Raw genomic sequence first — 21,809 nt, 5'->3', positions numbered from 1 at the left:
AAAGATAAGTTTAAAATGCCAACTAAGATATTGCAACATTTTAATTAAACAGAAAGCAGTTTAAATATATATTTTAAAACATAACTTTTAGACTACACATTAGTAAATGCATTTTTATTTAACAAATCATAGAAAGATGGATGAAGACGTTCTGCTTTTAAAAATATTGTATTTAGAATGCCTGTGCAGAGACACTGATGTGTGATTTGTCCTCATAGTAGACATCTGAAGAGCAAGTGACATTCTTACACAAAATCCATATTGGTGATGTATTTAATTACAGAGCTGATTGAAATTGACAGCTTTAGTGACCTGCGTTTGCACTTGTGGTGATTGATGTATGCTTCAACTCTGGTTACTTTTAAACCAATTCACATATTGCTCAATACTATAATATCATCCTGTCAAATTGCAAACTGCATTTTTACAAGTGGGGAGACTGGAGAGAGTGCATGTTTTTAATTAAAACGAGATAGAGATGAATTGTTTAAAAACACCTATACAACTGTTAAACTGGGACCACTGTTATTTGAAAGCAGAGTGAAAGAAAATTCAATATACTTACAGGTATTTATGTTCCTGGAGTCATCTTTTCTCTTGTAAAAATTTACTTGACTGCTGTTCATGTAAGAAAGAGGTCCCAGAACCTTCTGCTGCTATCTCCAAAGCCTTGCTTTCTTTGATATGATGTCAGCCTTTAAAAATAAGTAAAACTCATGTCTTAGAACAAGAAGGGACCTTAATGATGTTGTAACCCAAATCTCCTGTGTGTTTTTGTCTTGTTGTGTTTCTTTGTTACTCACTCTGGCTAGATAGCTGCTACCCATAGAGGTAACTTGTCTGTAGAGGGGCACAAAACTGGTTTTACTGCATAAAACTGGGGCTGGAATTCACATATTTTCTCTTTCAGTTCAATGTACTTTCGCACTATATAGAATTCCCTTGTCTAGATAGTTTTCACTCTTTAACTCACTTTGTTGCCTATGGACATATTAGGATTACAGCCTTTACTATCAAATCATCCACTTAATTTAGGCAGTTTCAATTACATTTTAAATGACAATAAAAAGAAGCTTTGATTGAAAGTATGTATACCATACTTTCAAATGTATTCTTAACCTAAATTACATCTCACAACATATATGCAAGGTAGGTGATATTACTGCCAATTTATGGATATGTGGTGAGACTAAGGACGGCTCAGCAAACTTTACAAATGGCCTCAGGCACTAGCAGATAAAATCTGAATCCAGTTTTGTTGAGTACAAGGCCCACAACTCTTCTTACCACACAACACTATTTTCTCATACCAGAAAAAATAGTCTTAAAACAGACTTCTTGTCTTAAAATATCATTCTTGTCAGAATGATAAATAACTCTTGAAGGAGATTGTCACATATCTAATTGTTAAGAATAGAGATCCACAAACTTGGGTGGTTTAGATATATATCTTTCCGAAATGAAACATTGCTGGATAGCATAATTTCCAAAATCTCTTTCCCAGATGTAGTAAGTTATGCCAGAATTAAATTTGTCACTTCATTGAAAGATACTAGTTTTAACAATGTGAGGGTCACTGGAAATTTTAAAATTATACAAACAAAACAGCTTAAATCACCATTCCAAATACTTAGGCAAGCCAATTCCTTTTCCAACATTTCTTAGTTTCTTTAATATGTGATGAACTGAAGAGGAGTAAGCATAAATGTCCCTCCTGTCTTTATTGCCTCAAAATGTTTGCTCCCTTTTAATTCCTTATATGGCAACTCATCTCTACCCCAATTCATTCCACTCATGGACTTATGCTTTCTTCTTCATTCCTTAAATCACCATGAAAGGATATCACAATATGGCATAGAAAAATGGCAAAACAAGGTAACTAAAATTAAATATTAGAAATTTTGCATATTTTAGCCTTTCCTGTGCCAAGTTTGACTGTTTCTACTTAGACTCTACTTGTCACTCTTTCCTGTACCTGTTAAGAACTCTTTTTCATGTTTCCAGCTCTTTGACTACTGAGTTTTTTTTTAGTTTGGCTATAATGCAGTGTCATAGGAAGCACAAAATTCAGCATACAATTCATGTATATGAAGCAGAATTTCTTTCTTTTTTTTTTTTTTTTGAGATGGAGTCTTGCTCTGTCACCAGGCTGGAGTGCAGTGGCACGTTCTCTGCTCACTGCAGCATGCACCTACCAGGTTCAAGGGATTCTCCTGCCTCAGCCTCCCAAGTAGCCGGGATTACAGGTGTGTGCCACTGTGCCCAGCTAATTTTTGTATTTTTAGTAGAGATGGGGTTTCACCATGTTGGCTGATGATCTTGATCTCTTGACCTCGTAATCTGCCCACCTGGGCCTCCCAAAGTGCTGGGATTACAGGCCTGAGCCATCGTGACTGGCCAATTATTTGATTTCTTATCAAATCAATTATATATAAACATTATTAAAAATTGTAGACTAAATATAAAAGTATATTTTTTATTTTTCCTCAAACTCTCCTATTCCCCCTAGAAAATACTTAACAGATAAAAAAGGTTATCAACCCAAAGAATAGGAAAAAGATAGGGAGAAGTCAGCAGATAATTAATACCAGCAAATTTTTAGAAGATGCAAAGAAAAAAAAAGCAAAAATAGGTGAAACCAAAGAATATATAAGAGTTAGGCACCCACAGAAGCGATGCAGATTTAAACCACTGATCTCTAAGAGTTTAAGAACTGAAAAAACCCACTCTCTGAAACATAAATGAGTAGGGGGATCAAGTAGTGTTCCATTTACAGAATAAGGCATTTTAAGCAATAAAGGATTTAATATAGAACATTAGGTTTTTTTTTGTTTTTTTTTTGCCATTGAAAGAGCTGATAGATTATCTTCTGGATGGGCTCTTCCAAAAGATGAAAAGAGCAATACAAATCAGAAACACTAAAGAGATTACTTCTGAAGTGGCTGTGGAGTTTTGAAATTAAGAAGTTGCCCATATTGCATTTTGTAATCATGCCATAACTGCTGCTTCATACTTAGGAATCTAGAGAATAGACCATGGAATTTCACGGTGTCTAAGTCATGTAGAGAACCCTAGCAGAAGGAGGGGATGATGAGATGAGGTGCAATCCAGTGTTTCCCTCAGTAGGCATGAGGAACAAGATTAAAAACATGTCCATTAAAATCTCATTTTTTTCCCTCCTTATCCTAGGAATCCAGGTGATAACTCACTGTGTACTCAAACAAGAGAAGAGACATTTGTTTTTCTGGATAAATTTATTATAGGATACTTGACACCAGGTGCAATGAATGACAAGAGTGAGGCATTGTACTGGAAACAGAGGAATCAAATATAGAGAATGAAGAAACTTTCACTCTCCTTTTCCAAAGAAAAAGCAGGCCATGCATAAGAGGGTTAAAGGTGTAAGAATTTGAATTATAGTTGCTATGGACTGAATGTGTCCTTCAAAATTTATGTGTTGGAAACTCAATCCCTAATGCAATAATATTGAGAAATTAGGCCTAATGGGAGGTGTTTAAGTCGTGAGGGCTCTGCCCTGGTGAATCGATTAATGCTGCTATAGAAAGGGCTTAAGGGAGTTGGTTCTCACTCTTCTGCTCTTCTGTCATGTGAAGAAGAAAGTGTTTCCCTTCCAGAGGATGCAGTGTTCAAGGTACCATCATGGAAGCAGAGACTTAAACCTTACCAGACTTCAGATACTGGCACCTTGATCTTAGACTCCCCTGCGTCCTGAACTTTGAGAAGTAAATCTCTGTTCTTTCTTTTTTTTGAGACAAAGTTTCACTCTTATTACTCAGTCTGGGGTGCAATGGCACGATCTTGGCTCACCGCAACCTCCGCCTCCTGGGTTCAAGCAATTCTCCTTCCTCAGCCTCCCAAGTACCTGGGACTACAGGCATGTGCCACCGTGCCCAGCTAATTTTTGTATTTTTAGTAGAGACGAGGTTTCACTATGTTGACCAGGACGGTCTCAATCTGTTGACCTCGTGATCCACCCGCCTCAGAAATCTCTGTTCTTTCTAAATTACCCAGTCTGTAGTATTGTTATAAAAGCACAAAACAGACTAAGACAATGTCAGCCTTCTCAACTCAAACTTGTAAGCTAGATAACAAAGGAACACTGACAGCAAGCAACTTCAATATAAATTTATATAAGCAAACTATCAAAATATGAGGTTAATATGAAAGTAGTTTCAGACATAATACCTCTTTTAAAAAGGCTGTGAGTCACTCTCTTGGAATTCTTGCTAGCTTAGAGAGCAGTGAGACTAGATTGAAACAGGAAAATCATACTCCAGGTATAAGAGAAAGGTGAGGGAATAAGGTAGGGTGAGAGACAAGAAGGAAGAGAATGAAAAAATAAGAGGAAAGTGATAGATTACCTGATGTGCCAAGAAGTATTAAGATTCTGTAATTTTGTCAGCACATTTGAAAATATTTAATAAGAGGTATGTAGAAATGATGCAGAAAAATTCAAAGTATATTTTTATCGTCAAGTAAAGCTACGTATGTAAAGTATATATGTGACAGATATTTTATGTCCAAATAATAGTTAATAGTCTTAATTATGCGAATCTTAAGTATTTATTATGCAGTAATAATGACTTTTTTCATATTGAGATTTATAGAAGTGAACTATGCACATACTCATATAGAGATATATAATTGTTAGATTCTGTATTCATTTTAAAAATTTTATCATTATATAATTGTGATATTTCAATGAATCTACAATTAAAAATTATATAGAATTAGTTAGTATAGTTGTGTAACTTTTACATACATACATCAATACAAATAGTGAAGGCTAAAGGCTAAATTGTATTTTATCCTGGGAGTAGGCTGTGGTGAGGAAGTATGTCAGAGGCAGCAGTATATTGTTGTAAATCTTTTTAAATAGATGGATTTTTAAAATACATAAAAACTTAAATTATGCTTTAATTGTACAGAAAGTACTACAAATTCGTTCAAGAATAGCTAGAAAATACAGACTTCTTTGCGTGTGAAATAGCACACTTTATTGGGAAGCGGAGTGGTTAACAGTGACCAACAGAGCAACGCCACCCACTGGGCACCTACACACCTTACTCCAAAAGACACACGGGATGTTTCACTAACACAAATCAATCGGAACACAAATTCCTCCGGGCAACTTCCCCAACCACATCCCTTTCAGGAGATGGAAATCTCCCAACCGTTTGTCTGATGGTAGCGGTGATTCACTAGAGATAGATCCCCTTCCTGTTTCTTATAAAGAACCTTTTCTTTAGATTTTTTGGAGTCTTCATTTGTTACTTTTATTCTAAGTCCTCTTGAGGCCATCAGACCAGCTTTTGTACAGATTGCCTTGATGTCAGCACCAGAGACATCGTGTTTAGCCATGATCAAGCAGTCCAGGGTTACATCATTGCCCAAAGTCACCCTGCTTGTGTGAATCTGAAAGATGCTCTTCTCAGTCTTTTCATCAGGCAGGGGGACATTGATCTGTCTGTCAATGCAGCCTGGTCTGATAAATGGCAGATCCAAAGTTTCTATTTGGTTTGTGGCTGTGATAGCTTTCACATCTCCCCTAGAATCAAATCCATCCAACTGATTCAACAGTTCCGACATTGTTCACTGAATTTCTCTCTCACCACCAGAATTCGAGTTATATATTTTTGTCCCAATGGCATCAGCTTTATCAATAAACAAGATGAATGGTGCATGTTCTTCACCAACTAGAAATAATTCCTGTATGGGTTTGAGTCCATCACCTAGATACTTCTGAATATGTTCAGAGCCAGCCATTCTCAAGAAAGAGGCTGAGGTTTGGTTTGTTGCTGCTTTAGCTAACAAGGTTTTACCTGTGTCCAGTGGACCAGAAAGAACGACCCCCTTCTGAGGCTTTATACCAATCTCTTCATAGAATTCAGGATGGGTGAGAGAAAGCTCCACAGATTTCTTAAGTTCCTGAATTCAGTTGTCCAACCCTCCCCCCATTTTATCAGCATAGGTCTCCTCGGGGGGCCTTTTCCACCTTCATCACTGTAACCAGGGGATCTGTGTCATCCATCAGTGCTCCTATCATGGCATGCACCTTGTGGTTGAACAGGACCAAGCCAGGCTTCAGCAGATCCTTATCTACAAAAGAAATAATGCTGATGTGTTCTGAGCCCACAGATGTAGACACGATGGCATAATTGTCATAGATGATCTCTTCCAAGGTTCCTACTGACATAAGCATCCCCCTCAGATCATCCACTTTTGATCGTTCCTCCTCTTGCTTTTCTTCTAAAGATTTTATTTGTTCCTGATTTCTAATGAATTCTTCCTCCGTGAGAAGATAGTCTTGAATTCTTTCTAACTCCAATAATTTTAACCAGCACTGAGTGTGAGGTGTCATCAGTGGCAGTTTGCTGGCAGCACCTGGTCTGTTTTCTTCTTTTTTTCCACTCTAGTTGGTACAGGAGTTTCGAATTTCTTTTTCTTGTCCTTGATCATCCTTCTTGATCTCCAGGGCCATGACCATCACTCTGACTTTGACCCCTCTTGCCTTGGCACCAGAAATTTTTAAAGGAAATAATAAAAAATAAAATAGAACAGTCGATAATACTCACTAAAAGCGTATTGATAGATATCTTTAAAATTATGTACACAAAAATGATACATACACATACATTTCTGCATTTCATTGATAGTATCTTCACTTGGTATTTAATAAATTTTAAAAATGTATTTTGCATCTCAAAAAGTGTCATACAAAAATATTATATTCACTCCTTTGAGGTATTTAGACTATATTCTCTTTTAATCATCATAAGTAAGACAGAAATCATTTCTTTACATGAATAATCTTCTCAAAATGATATTTAATTATACTTTCTTCATTACAATTATAATAGCTTTTTTAAACTGTTAAAGATCTAATCCATATGGAATATGTTTTTTTCTATAATATGAGACCCTAACATTACTCATTTACAAATGATAAAGTGATATTACATAAAGACTGTTGAATAATTCACATTTTATGCTAATTTTGAACTGTCAAATAAATATATATGTTTGGGTATGTTCTTTCCTACAAAACAGTTTTCTTCTTCAGTTTTTTGTATCATTTACCATCTAATCAAATAACCGTTTGATCATTTATTGTTTGCTTATAAAGTAAGACATCAGTAAAATATTAAAAGTGATAATTGGCATACAGAAAACTGATAATTGGCAAACAGTAAAACATTTGTTATAAAATTTTGTAGAAATAATTGATCAGATTAATGAGGTTTTATATTACACTTGCTTTGCTATAAATACTTAATATTTATATGGAAAATTATTCTATTTTTAAGTTATTAAGCCAACCTTGCATTCCTGAAATAAATTCAACTTTGTCACAATATGTTAGCTTTTTAAAAAATGTCATTAGTTTACTATGCTAGTATTGTAGTCATCAGAGGGATTACCCTGACCATTTTCTTTTTCTTAATGTCTTTGTCATGCTTTGGTATCAAGATTATCCTGGACTCATAAAATTAGTTTCAAAGTGTTTCTTCTTTTTCTGTTTTGTATAAGAGTTTATGTTACTTTGGTATGAATTCTTGACTAAATGTTTGGAAGAATTTACTGCTAAATCATTGAGGTCTACAGTTTATAGTAACGGAAGATTATACATTATTCATTAATTTTCTGTTTTATTCTATAACCATTCAAATGTCTTTTAAAAATGTTTTCGCCCAGAAACTTGAATAAGTTATACAAAATTTTAAATTCTTCTAGTAAATACTCATAAAAGTATCTTACCTATTTAATATCTATAAGGGAAGTATTAGTGCTTCCTTTTCTATCTGTGATATTATATATTTCTCAATCTTCTTTGTGTCTCTATTTTCTTTTCCTTTGGCCAATTTTGAGAGGAATGTGTCAGGTTTAATAATCTTTAAATATAGAACTTTTTATTAATTTTCTTTATTAGATTTTTATATTTATTAATATATTGACTTCTGTTTATTATTTTCATCCGTCTTATTTCTTTTTGCTTAGAATGCAATTCTATTTCTAAATCTTAAAAATATGCTTGCAACTTTAATTTTAAAAGTATTAAAACATTTTCTAATATATTGAAGGCTATAGGTTTGTTTATAAGCACATCCTCAAGTGTATTTCATAAGGTCTTTTTACATATCACATTGTTATCAAATTTAGTTCAAAATATTTTAGTTGCATTTTCACTTATTTTAGTCCATGAGTTATTTAGCTTATATTCTTGATTTCCAAATATCTAAGATGTTTTCATTTATCTTTTACTTATTAATCTCTAGGGTAAATTTAATTTGGCCAATAAACATTACGTATGTAATTTCAGTCTCTTAAATTTTGTTCTATATGATATTATCCAGCAAATTCTTTCTTTGGTGAACACCCTGTTTATTCTTGAAAAAAATCTACATTTCTTTTTTAATTGCATTCAGTTTTCCATGCATACCAATTTTTTTGTTGCTAACATTTTTTATATTTTTTGTTGCTGACATATTTGATATTTTTGTCTATTTTTTTTAAAACCATTTATAAAGAAAATCATTTTTCCAAGATTTTCACTTGGGTAGCTGACTCATGATAAATGTCATAATTATATGATCACTGGTCCCAGTATTAGCCCTTCCTAGCCAAGGATGCCCTCCTCTTTATTCAAGGTCCCAATCATACTCCCTATCTTAATAAAAATATAAAAGTTATACAAACATATTCATAACACAAAATATATTTATCTATTATGTGTTCTATATATAATATGTGCAAATATATTTAAATATTATATGTTATATAGTATTTTATTGGCTTGCTGACAGTAAATATAGATACTTGCATGAAAAATGCCCCCATTTCCTTTTATTTTTTAAGAATAAGTTTTGCTCAGCATAATATTCTAAATTGGCAGTTTATTTATTTCAGTATCTTACAGGATACTTACAGTATGTTTACAGGATCTAATGGATCTGTTGTAGTTGTTAAGAAATCAGGTATCAGTCAATTACCATTTCAACTTTTATCTTTTTTATTTTCCAGATGCTTTTACATCTTTTTTTCTGTTTCTTCTTTATTATTTTAGCTTTGCTACTCAGGTATAATTTTTTAAAAAGTTACATTTTAATACAGTGTTGATGTTCTCAAAACAGTGACTTGGTGTCTTTTATTAGTTTTGGATAATTATCTATGATATTTCTTTAGTTATTGCTTCTTTACTTTTTACTTTTTCCTGTTTTTTTGAAATTTTGTCTAAATATACTATACCTTCTATTATCTGTCACAAATTCTTTTTCCTTGGAGTTTCTATTTTTTTTCTTTTCACTTAGTTACAAACATTTTAATTCTCCCTTTACTTTGCTTAACCTTTATTTAATCTACAATTAATTGTTGATTTTAGCTTTTCTATTTTTTCAGGTATACAGTTTTTCCTTTTCTTCAATTAACTGTGACAATTGTATACTTTCCTTTTCTCTGCTAACGTTTTCAAGCTTGAATTTTGTTTTGTTGAACATAGTAAACATAGTTGATTTATAGTCTGGTATTCTTGTAAGGCTAATTTGATTTTTATTTTTTCTGTTGTATTTATTCTTGTTATCTTGTCTTCTTAAATGCCTGGTTGTACAAGAACTTATTTTACAACTTAGGTTGAATATCTTTAAAAAAATATTTAACTATTTTCTCCTCTAGCTTTGTCAAATCTATTTCCACAAGTCATCCTCACTTTATTACAAAAATAATCCACATAGTAGATTACTGAAGCAAATATGTGAAACATCTTCCTTTTCTCTCCTTAAATCATCCCATGTCTACTAAAACTAAAAATTAACTGTTTATTTTTACATCTAATAAAAATTTATAAAATATGTTCAAAGATACCACCTACTATTATCTCTCAATTAGTCCTAATTCAATCAGGAAAATAATATTAAAAATGAAACATACTAATAAACCTTTGAAATTAGGGAACCAAAGGTAAAAATTAGATGTATACTGAGTTAGTGTGCTTAAAGATGCTGCAAAAATAGATGCCAGAGGACAGGCTGAAGAGAAATGACCATGGACTCTGAGGAGACTACATTAACTTTGTACTGCTTCTGATAAATCTTGGTCTGGGCTACCACTAATCATATTATATAAAGGAGTGATTTACTTTTCCTTATGCCTTTCTAATTTTACATGAGTGCTTTACATTAAATAATCAAAATCAGAGCTCTCATGGAAATATATAATATATATATATATTATATATTATATACATAATATATATAATAAATATTTTATATATATGCCTGAGTGCTAGCCTGCAGTGAATGACTCATCACTGTAATGACTCATCACTCCCATATCTACAGTCCTACTCAGTGTTCAATCTTACTCTTTCCCATCTCCAAATCTGTACTCCAAACAATAAAAATCCTTGACGCCTTTATTAAATTATTTCAGAACCTGTCTTTAAACCCTTTAGTGACTTCCCTTTACATTTAGCATATATTCTTAATTTTGACCATATCCCAACAAAATATAATCGACCACAAGCCCTGCACAATTTAGTTCTATCTCTAGATCCAGTGTTATTTCTCTGCCTATTTTTATTATGCTCCAGCCATATTAATCTCCCATTTCTTATGATATCAAATACTATCTTATATCAGGAAATGTATACATGATAGAGGTTGCATATGCTCCCTTTTCCCTGAATATTTTTTCTCTCTAACATTCACCTGGCATGCTACTTTTTACCTTTTAGGCTCTATACTATGCATTTCCTCTTTGGAGTAAATTTTTGTGTACCCTCAGGACCGTAGCATTTTCCATATCCCTACCAACATTATGCTTTTTCTCATTATGTTCTTTGTGTTTATTTCTAGATCTTACACAAATATGTAATAACTTTATAAAATTTTGGTGTACTAGTTTTAAATCTGTTTCCCCAGTAGACTATAAACTCCATGAAAACATTTATTTTTTCGTCATTGAAATCCCATTACTAATCAGAAGTCCCAGCACCAAAGTACTTAGCAAACGTTTTTTAATTCAGGAATAACTGCAGGACCTTGGGAAAATTATCTTCTCTAGTCATCTTTAAAATGTAAACACACACAAATTCTACTCCTAGGATTGTAGTGAAAATTAGATAAATAGCAGGCAAATAATGTCCACATAATGTAGCAAATATTAATATAAAAATGTGAATATATCATAACAATATAATATGATATAATATATAACATAACATAATATATTGTAATAATATTAATTAGAATAATCCAAACTACTTGGGAGGCTGAGGGAAGAGAATCTCTTGAACTTAGGAGGAGCAGGTTGCAGTGAGCTGAGGTGGCGCCATTGCACTCCGGCCTGAGTGACAAGCGTGAAACTCCATCTTAATAAAAAAAAGAAAAGAGAATGATGGTTTCCAGGTTCATCCATGTCCCTATAAAGGACGTGAACTCATTGTTTTTGATGGCTGCATAAATCAAACACCGTATATTCTCGCTCATAGGCGGGTGTTGGACAATGAGAACACATGGACACAGGGAGGGGAGCACTACACACTGGGGTCTGTTGGGGGGAAATGGGGGAGGGGCGGGGGGTGGGGAGGTGGGAAGAGATAGATACAGGTGAGGGGACGGAAGGCAGCAAAGCACACTGCCATGTGTGTACCTATGCAACAATCTTGCATGTTCATCACATGTACCCCAAAACCTAAAATGCAATTAAAAAAAAAAAAAATCAAAAAAAAAAAAAAAAAAAAAAAAAAAAAAAAAGAAAAGAAAGAAAGAAAGAATCTAAATTCAGAAGTCATTGGCTATTTTTGGACAAAGATGACTTAATCTGTGCTTTAGGAAATTTAATTTGGCCTATATAATATTCCTATTATAATAAGAATAATAAGTAATATTATAAAGTAAGCAGATTCAGTAAGAAGTTATCTTAGTAACATATAAAAATAAGAAAGTTTTCAATTAAAATGGTGATACTGACTAGTCCCAAGTGTATGAATATGAAATATATTATGGTGATAGAATTTGCTTTACTTGACAACTAATTAGGTATAGAGAAAAAGAAATAAAGATATTTGATATTTCAGATATGAAAGGCATAGAGAATGCCAGTGTCATTAAAACCAAGAGAAAAATCGTATGGTAGAGTAGATTTTTTTGAGGTAAGGGGGTAGGAAGAGGGCATCAAGGGAGATAATTTTGAGTTCCCTTTTGACACTGATTTTCACTGTTAAGAAATCAGAAATGTCAGTTTGGAATGCAAAAATGAAGTTTGCCTGGAGATCAAAGTGTGAGAGTCAACAGAATTAAAGGAAATAATGAATGCATGGGTTTAAACAGACTATTTGGGTATGTTTCAGAGATATAAAAGAAAAAAACTTACAGTGAAGACTGAGCAAAATAAGTGACAGAGCAGTGAGAGAAAGGCTATTATTATCATAACCTTGAAAAAAAGAGTTTTGAAAGTAGGATGTCAGCTGGCACAGAGAAGCAAAGATGTTGAGTATCATGAGAATTGAAAACTGTCTTTGTTTTTGGCAGTTGGAAATTCTTGGTGTGAGAGCACTTAAGCTGTGTTTTGATAATACAATTTTAACATTTTAAAAATGCACACAGTTAACACAAAAAATCATTTTTGCTTTCTTAGGCCAAGAAAAATTATTTTCTCCATGACTGACATAACAAAACACCGTATCACAGTGGGATTCTGTTCCCTTCACAATTCATATGTTGTAGCCTTTACCCTCATTACCTTGGAATATAATCTCATTTGGAAATCAGGTCATTGGAGATGTAATTCTTTAAGACCATCATACTGGACTTGGATGGGCCCTTAACACTGTAATGTTGATGTTATCCTTACAAAAATGGGAAACTTGGACAAGACACACACACACGGAGAATGCCATGTGAACCTTAAGGCAAATATCAGGCAATGTCTCTACAAGCTGAAGAACAGCAAAAATTGTCACCAAACCACCAGAAGCTAGAGAAGAGAACTCTCCCAGACCTCAGAAGGAATCAACCCTGCTAACATTTTAATTTTGGATTCTGGCCCCTAGAAGTATGAAACAAATTTCTATTGTTTAAGCCACTCACTTTGAGATATTTTGTTCTGACAGCCCTAGCAAAGTGATAGAGATGTCAAAGCAGAAAGAACTATGCTGGCAGCTGATAGCCAAAAAATGAGTAGGGGGTATATTTCTTTCATTTCAAGTCTATTTCTGTCTTTTGAATCCTCTGTAATTATCCTTCAATATCTTATTGTACATTATTTAGCAAATAGTGTATTTATCACCATAAAAAAAGAAAAGAGAAAAAAGAAAACTTCCACAGCATCACAGTCTTTCTATTTCAAAATATATAGCTATGCAGATTGATTTAGTTTGGTTGTCCCTCCCAAATCTCATGTTAAGATGTAATCTTCAGTGCTGGAGGAGGGGGCCTCATGGAAGGTGTTTGGGTCATGTGGTGGATCCCTCATAGCATGGCTCTCAAGTAATGAATTCTCCGAGAATCTGTTTTTTTTAATTGTGTGGCACCTTTCCTTGCTCTCTCTTGCTCCTGCTCTGGCTAAGTGACTTGCTGTTCCCAGTTCTCCTTCTGCCATGAGTAAAAGCTCTCTGAGGCCTCCCAAGAAGCTGAGCAGATGCCAGCAATATGCTTCCTCTACACCCTGCAGAATGAGAACTAACTAAACCTCTTTTCTTCATAAATACCCAGCTGCAGGTATTTCCTTAGAGCAATGCAAGAATGGCCTAACACATAGATTTGCTTTTCTCTCAGTACATACTTGGTTATTAAACAAAATAATAATTAATAATTAATAATTAATAATAATTAAGTGAATAAATACTAGATATTTTGTTGCTGGTTAGACCTAGTAAACATCATTCATAATATAGGTATTAGTGTGTACATAATCCTGACCCAAATTGCAATTTAAAATGATAATATTATAGATTCATGATTAAAGAGATTGTAGCAGTCAGCATTCCAAATCTCGGGCCTTTTTCTGTCCCCCACGCCCTTTTATTTAACAGGGAGATCTGAGTTTAGCAAGAACACAAAGCCATTCAAAAACCCCTTAGGGTCATTTTCCTATGTGTTTAAAATTTTCCTGACATCAGAAAAACAACAGTTGAATGATGACCAGATGGCAGAAGAGCTGTGGTAATTTGGCTGGAAGTAAGATGAGCATTGAAGCATCATAAGCAAATTAGGGATTTAAATATTTTCTATGAGCAGATCAACCTAATGATGTGGATCACCTAATGGCTCTTGATTAAATGTACTTATTTCTTTTTAAAAAGTTACTGATTTATTAGTACTATGGTTTTGGGGAGATATTACTGATGGATTATATGGAAATATTTTTTAAGTATTATCGTCTTAGAGCTACACAGGGTGAATCCTTCCTAATCTTAGTATAAGGGCAGGAATGATATCATGGAGGTGCATAGCTAAAACCGTGGAAAAAATCTTGTACTCTCTATTCAGGAGAGTAAAAGAGATGAAAATCCCCCGATTGTTTCTTACCTTGTCATCTTTTTAAGGATTAGGGGATCAAGGGAGTTTTCATGTCTTGAGACGTAATTTTGTTCTTAAAAAATTCTGAAAAGGCTCTCTGATGTTAGAGAGAATTGCCACAATCAGATTTTATAAGAATAGATGGGAAATCTGCCAACCTCGAGCCTTTTCCTGGGTTTATGGATTGGATTTGGGGTTTCTCACTTTTAATGATATTATGTTGTCCAATTGATCAACTTAATGGACAGAGTGAACCGAAAGCAAGACTCATCAGTTTCCTTCATGATATAGCATAGAAAACATATGTTGACTAGATTCAAGAACATTCTGAAAATATTAAATACTTTTAGCTTGTGTTTCTGAATTATTTGAGTAGTTTAATTGAGCATGCAGTTTACTTGTATCTTTAGCAGTTTGCTAGCCTATAAGAAAATACTGAGAAATGTATATTGAATATGTTAATCATTATCTGAGGCATTAGAAATTGAAATTCTATGTAGGTTGTGATACAAATATAGATAGATGTGAGAGTATATATTTAGTGTTTATTTCCTACTCTATGTAAAATGCTGGTGATATTTTTTAAAAATTACATGAACATGAGAAAAAATTAGACTGATGTCTATATATATATATATATATATATATATATATATATGTTTCTAAAAATATGACAATTGACCATCTTGAAAACTAGAATAAAATTCTGCTTTATCATGTCCTATCAATAGTTGCTATTACTGAATTGGCAGTAAACTCATGATAATAACAATATAATACTTCAACACAAGAAATTGCATATAAATATACATACAATTCTGAAAACTTTCTTTAATGTCAGTCTTTTATGCAGCTACTCAAATGCTTTAGAGCAACTTTTTAAAATGATGTTCTCAGACATGCATAGTGATTTAAGAGAAATGGATACCTTATGTATATACAAAAATATTGATTAAGGTTTGTGAAATATGATTTGGTGAGAAAAATGCTACAGTAGGCTCATTTCCTTCTGGTATCTCAAAGCCTCTTTTCATGTTGGCAAATTTCCTGTCTTTTAATTAGGTGAGTCTGTTGAAACAATTATAATGTTTAGCTGGTATAACACCAAACTTGGGCCACTAAAAAAGGCATGAGACTCCAGCCTGGCTGATAATCAGACGTCTAACCATAGTAATAATTCATTAGAGATTATTTTTGCAAGATTCCACCATCATGGCCAAATAGGAACATCTCCGGAGCACAGCTCCTAGTGAGAGAGATGCAGAAGGAGAGTGATCTCTGAATTTCCAACTGAGGGTCACTTCAATGGGACAGGTTGGACAGTGGGTGTAGCCCAAGGAGGGAAAACCGTGGCAGGGTGGGGTGCTGCCTCACCTAGGAAGTGCAAGTGACCAGAGGACCAGGGATTTTCCCTGCATCAGCATTCCAGTTCAAATACTGTGCTTCTCCCATGCCCTCTGCAGCCCACAGACCAGAAGATCTCCACTGACCTGAAAAGCTCTGTGAGTTACCAACACAGATTTGAGTGGCAGCTCTGGGGGGTTGCTGGCACAGATCTGGGAGAACATTTTGACTAGCACCAGGAGCACCTGCGGGATGGAGCTGCCTGCTCCCCAGAAAGAGCATGGGGAGCTAAAAGCAGGGAGGCAGGTGATATGGCTGGGCAGGACTCACCCCTACAAAGACCAGCAAGCTGAAGCCCTCTCACTTGAGAGTTTCTAAACCAGCACATCAGTTCAAACATGACCCAGGACAACCAAGCTCAGTGAGAGATAGGGTGTCCACCATTGTTGAGGTGGCTCTAAACCTACCTGTGTAAACAAAAGCCAGAGGAAGCTTACACAGCAGCTGGATTGAGTCTGTGACAAACCAGCAGCACCTCTGCAGGCAGACAAGGGACAGACTGCCTCCACCAGTGGCTCCCTGACCCCTGTATAACCAAAAAGGTGCCTCATACTGGAGAGCTCTGGCTGTAACCTGGTGGGTACCCTTCTGGGACAAAGCTACCAGGGGAAAGATCAGGCAGCAATACCTGCTATTCTGCAACCCCATAAATGATTCCCAGGCAAGCAAGGTTTAGTTAGAATGGACCTCCAGCAGTCCTGGAGCAAAGAGGCCTGACTGTTAGAAGGAAAACCAAACAACAAAAAGAAATAGCTTTAATGTCAACAGAAAGGATGCCCACTCAGAGATCTAATCTGAAATCACCAACTTCAAAGATCAAAGGTAGATAAATCCACGAAGATGGAAAGAAACAAGGGCAAAAAGGATGAAATCATCAAAGACCAGAATGGATCTCCTCCTCCAAGGGAGCACAATTTCTCACCAGCAAGAGAACAAAATAGGATGGAGAATGAGTTGGATGAACTGACTGAAGCAGGCTTCAGAAGGTGGATAATAACAAACTTCTCCGAGCTAAAGGAACAATTTCTAACCCAATGCAAAGAAACTAAGAACCTTGTAAAAAGGCTAGACAAAAATGATTACTAGAATAACTAGCTTAGAGAAGAACATAAACAACTTGTTGGAGCTGAAAAACACAGCACGATAATTATGCAAAGCATACGCAAGTTTCAATAGCTGAATCAATCAAGCAGAAGAAATGATATCAGAGATTGACGATCAACTCAATGAAACAAAATGAGAAGGCAAGATTAGAGAAGAAAGAGTGAAAAGAAATGAACATACTCTCCAAGAAATATGGAATTATGTGAAAAGACCTAATCTACACTTGAAGGTTGTATCTGAATGTGATGGTGAGAATGAATGCAAGCTGGAAAACACTCTTCAGGATATTATCTAGGAGAACTTCTCCAACCTAGCAAGGCAGGCCAACATACACATCCAGGAAATACAGAGAACACCACAAAGATATTCCTCAAGAAGAGTAAACACAAGGTACATAATGGTCAGATTCACCAGGGTTGAAATGAAGGAAAAATGCTAAGGGCAGCAAGAGAGAAAGGTTGAATTAACCATAAAGGGAAGCCCATCAGACTCACAGCGGATCTCTCAGCAGAAACCCTGCAAGCCACAGAGAGTGGGGGCCAATATTCAACATCCTTAAAGAAAAGAACTTTCAACCCAGATTTTCATATCCATTCAAACTAAGCTTCATAAGTGAAGGAGAAATAAAATCCTTTACAGACAAGCCATTGCTGAGAGATTTCATCACCACCAGGCCTACCTTACAAGAGCTTCTGAAGAAAATACTAAATGTGGAAAGGAACAAACAGTACCAGCTACTGTAAAAATGTACCAAATGGTAAAGACCAATAACACAATGAAGGAACTGTGCCAACCAACCAGTTGGTAACAAACCAACAACCAGCCAGTAACAAAACAACCAGCCAGTAACAAAATATCAGGATCAAATTCACACATCATAATATTAACCTTAAACCTAAATGGGCTAAATGCCCCAACCAAAAGACACAGACTGGCAAACTGGATAAAAAGCCAACACCCATCAGTGAGCTGCATTCAGGAGACCCATCTCATGTGCAAAGACACACATAGACTCAAAATAAAGGGATAGAAGAAGATTTACTAAGCAAATGGAGAACAACAACAACAACAACAAAAACAGGCGTTGCAATCCTAGTCTCTGATAAAATGGAATTTAAACCAACAAAGATCAAAAGAGACAAAGAAGGGCATTACACAATGGTAAAAGGATCAATGCAACAAGAAGAGCTAACTATCCTAAATGTGTATGCACCCAATACAAGAGCACCCAAATACATAAAGCAAGTTGTTAATGACCTACAAACAGATAAATACTCCCACACAATAATAGTGAGACACTTTAACACTCCACTGTCAATATTAGATAGATCAACGAGACAGAAAATTAACAAAGATATCCAGGGCTTGAATGCAGATCTGCACCATGTGGACCTAATTAGACATCTACAGAACTCTCCATCCCAAATCCACAGAATATACATTCTTCTCAGCACCACATCACACTTACTCTAAAATTGACCACATAATTGGAAGTAAAACATTCATCAGCAAATGCAAAAGAATGGAAATCATAACAAATAGTCTCCCAGATCACAGTGCAATCAAATTAAGACTCAGGATTAAGAAACTCACTGAAAACTGCACAACTACATGGAAACTGAACAACTTGCCCCTGAATGAAAACTGGATTATGGAATGGAATGAAGGCAGAAATAAAGATGTTCTTTGAAACCAATGAGAATGATGACACAATGTACCAGAATCTCTGGGACACATTGAAAGCAATGTCTAGAGGGAAATTTATACCAATAAATGCCTACATGAGAAGTGAGGAAAGATCTAAATTTGACACCTTATTATCAAAATTGAAAGAACTAGAGGAGCAAGATAAAAAAAAATACTCAAAAGCTAGCAGAAAACAAGAAATAACTAAAATCGGAGCAGAACTGAAGAAGATGGAGACACAAAAAAAACCCTGCAAAAAATCAATAAATCCAGGAGCTGTTTTAAAAAAAAAAAAAAAAAAAAAAAATCAGCCAAATAGACAGACTGCTAGCCAGATTAATAAAAAAGAAAGGAGAGGAGAATGAAATAGATGCAATAAAAAATGATAAAGGGGATATCACCACACATTCCACAGAAATACAAACTACCATCAGATATTACTACAAAAATTCTATGTACATAAACCAGTAAACCTGGAAGAAATGGATAAATTCCTGGACAGTTACACCCTCCCAAGACTAAACAAGGAAGAAGTTGAATCCCTGAATAAACCAATAACAAGATCTGTAATAGAGGTGGAAATTAATAGCCTACCAACCAAAAAACGTCCAGATCCAGATGGGTTTACAGTCTAATTCCACCAGACGTACAAAGAGGAGCAGGTACCACGCCTTCTGAAACTATTCCAAATAATACAAAAAGAGGGACTCCTCCCTAACTTATTTTATGAGACCAACATCATCCTGATACCAAAACCTGGCAGAGACACAACTAAAAACAGAAAACTTCAGGCCAATATCTATGATGAACTTCGATGCAAAAATCTTCAATAAAATACTGGTGAACCAAGTGCAATAGCACATCAAAAAGCTTATCCATCACTATCAGGTAGGCTTCATCCGAGGGATGCAAGCCTGGTTCAACATATGCAAGTCTATAATTATAATCCACCACATAAACAGAATCAAAGACAAAAACCATATGATCTTCTTATTAAATGCAGAGAAGGCCTTCAACAAAATTCAACAGCCCTTTTTCTAAAAATTCTCAATAAACTAAGTATTGATGGAACATATCTCAAAATAATAAAAGCTATTTATGACAAACCCACAGCCAATATCATACTGAATGGGCAAAAATTAGAAGCATTTCCTTTGAAAACTGGCACTAGACAAGGATGTGCTCTTTCACCATTTCCATTCAATATAGTATTGGGAGTTCTAACCAGAGCAATCAAACAATAAAAATAAATCTAGGGAAAAGAGGAAGTCAAATTGTCTCTTTGCAGATGCCTTGATTGTATATTTAGAAGAACCCATTGTCTCAGCCCAAAATCTCCTTAAGCGGTAAGCAACTTCAGTAAAGTCTCAGGATTAAAAAATCTTGTGCAGAAATCACAAGCATTCTTACACACCAATAACAGACATAGAGCCAAATCACAAGTGAACTACCATTCACAATTGCTACAAAGAGAATAAAATACATAGGAATACAGCTAACAAAGTATATAAAGGACCTCTTCAAGGAGACCTACAAAGCACTGCTCAACGAAATGAGTGGACACACACAGATGGAAAGACATTCTGTGCTCCTGGTTAGGAAGAATCAACATTGTGAAAATGGCCATACTGCCCAAAGTAATTTACAGATTTAATGGTATGCCCATCAAGCTGCCATTGACCTTCTTCATAGAACTGAGAAAAAAAAAAAAAAAAAGAAAAATAAAAAAAGAAAAAAACCTTAAACTCCATATGGAACCAATAAAGAGCCTGCATAGACAAGACAATGCTAAGCTAAAAGAACAAAGAGGGAGGCATCAAGCTACCTGAATTCAAACTATACTACAAGGCTACAGTAATCAAAACAGCATGGTACTGGGTACCAAAACAGAGATATAGACCAATGGAACAGAACAGAGGCCTTGGAGGCAATGCCACACATCCACAACCATCTGATCTTTGACAAAGCTGATGAAAACAAGCAATGGGGAAAGGATTCCCTGTTTAATAAATGGTGTTGGGGAAACTGACTAGCCATATGCAGATAGCAGAAACTGGACCCCTTCCTGACACCTCACACTAAAATTAACTCCAGATAGATTACAAATTTAAACATAAGGTCTAACACCATAAAATCCCTAGAAGAAAACCTAGGCAAAACCATTCAAGACATAGGCATAGGCAAGGACTTCATGATTAAAATACCAAAAGCAATGGCAACAGAAGCCATGGTATCTAATTAAGCTGAAGAGCTTCTGTACAGCAAAAGAAACAATCATCAGAGTGAACCAGCAACCAAGAGAATGGGAAAAAAATTTTGTCATCCACCCATCAGACAAAGGGCTAATATCCAGAATCTATAAGGAACTAAAGCAGATTTACAAAAAAAAAAACAAAAAACAAAACAAACAAACAAAAAAAAACCAAAAAACAAAACTCAAAAAAATCTATTCAAGAGTGGGCAAAATATATGAACCAACACTTTTCAAAAGAAGACATTTATCAGGCCAAGAAACATTAAAAAATGCTCATCATCACTGGTCATTAGAGAAATGCAAATTAAAACCACATTGATATACCATCTCAGGTCAGTTAGAATGGCGATCATTAAAAAATCTGGAGACAACAGATGTTGGAGAGAATGTGGAGAAATAGGAACACTTTTACACTGTTGGTGGGGGTGTAAATTATTTCAATCATTGTGGAAGACAGTGTGACAATTTCTCAAGGATCTAGAAATAGAAATTCCATTTGACCCAGCAATCTCATTACTGGGTCAAATGGAATTTCTATTTACCCAAAGGATTGTATATTTATATCTATATACCCAAAGGATTATAAATCATTGTACTATAAAGACACATGCACATGTATGCTCATTGTGGCACTGTTTACAATGGCAAAGACCTGGAACCAACCCTAATGCCCATCAATAATAGACCAGACAAAGAAAATGTGGCACATATACACCATGAAATACTATGCAGCCATAAAAAAGGATGAGTTCATGTCCTTTGTAGGGACATGGATGAATCTGGAAACCATCATTCTCAGCAAACTGACACAAAAACAGAAAACC

The 21,809-nt window shown here is 34.9% G+C and overlaps 1 long non-coding RNA gene and 1 pseudogene across 1 annotated transcript in view; both read right to left on the bottom strand.

Annotated features, from left to right (window-relative positions):
* LOC141585188 (uncharacterized) overlaps positions 1-21,809 on the bottom strand; it is a 158,369-nt gene that overhangs the window by 16,455 nt on the left and 120,105 nt on the right. The window contains exon 2 of the long non-coding RNA XR_012518580.1: positions 566-695. This is a non-coding gene — a long non-coding RNA (uncharacterized LOC141585188). The remainder of the gene's footprint in view (positions 1-565; positions 696-21,809) is intronic.
* On the bottom strand, positions 4,810-6,638 carry LOC101038776 (26S proteasome regulatory subunit 4 pseudogene; annotated as a pseudogene).

This window comes from Saimiri boliviensis, chromosome 7, assembly GCF_048565385.1.
Source record: "Saimiri boliviensis isolate mSaiBol1 chromosome 7, mSaiBol1.pri, whole genome shotgun sequence".
NCBI classification, from domain to species: domain Eukaryota; kingdom Metazoa; phylum Chordata; class Mammalia; order Primates; family Cebidae; genus Saimiri; species Saimiri boliviensis.
The sequence above is the reverse complement of the archived record's forward strand: the minus strand, read 5'-3'. Positions and strand labels throughout refer to the sequence as shown.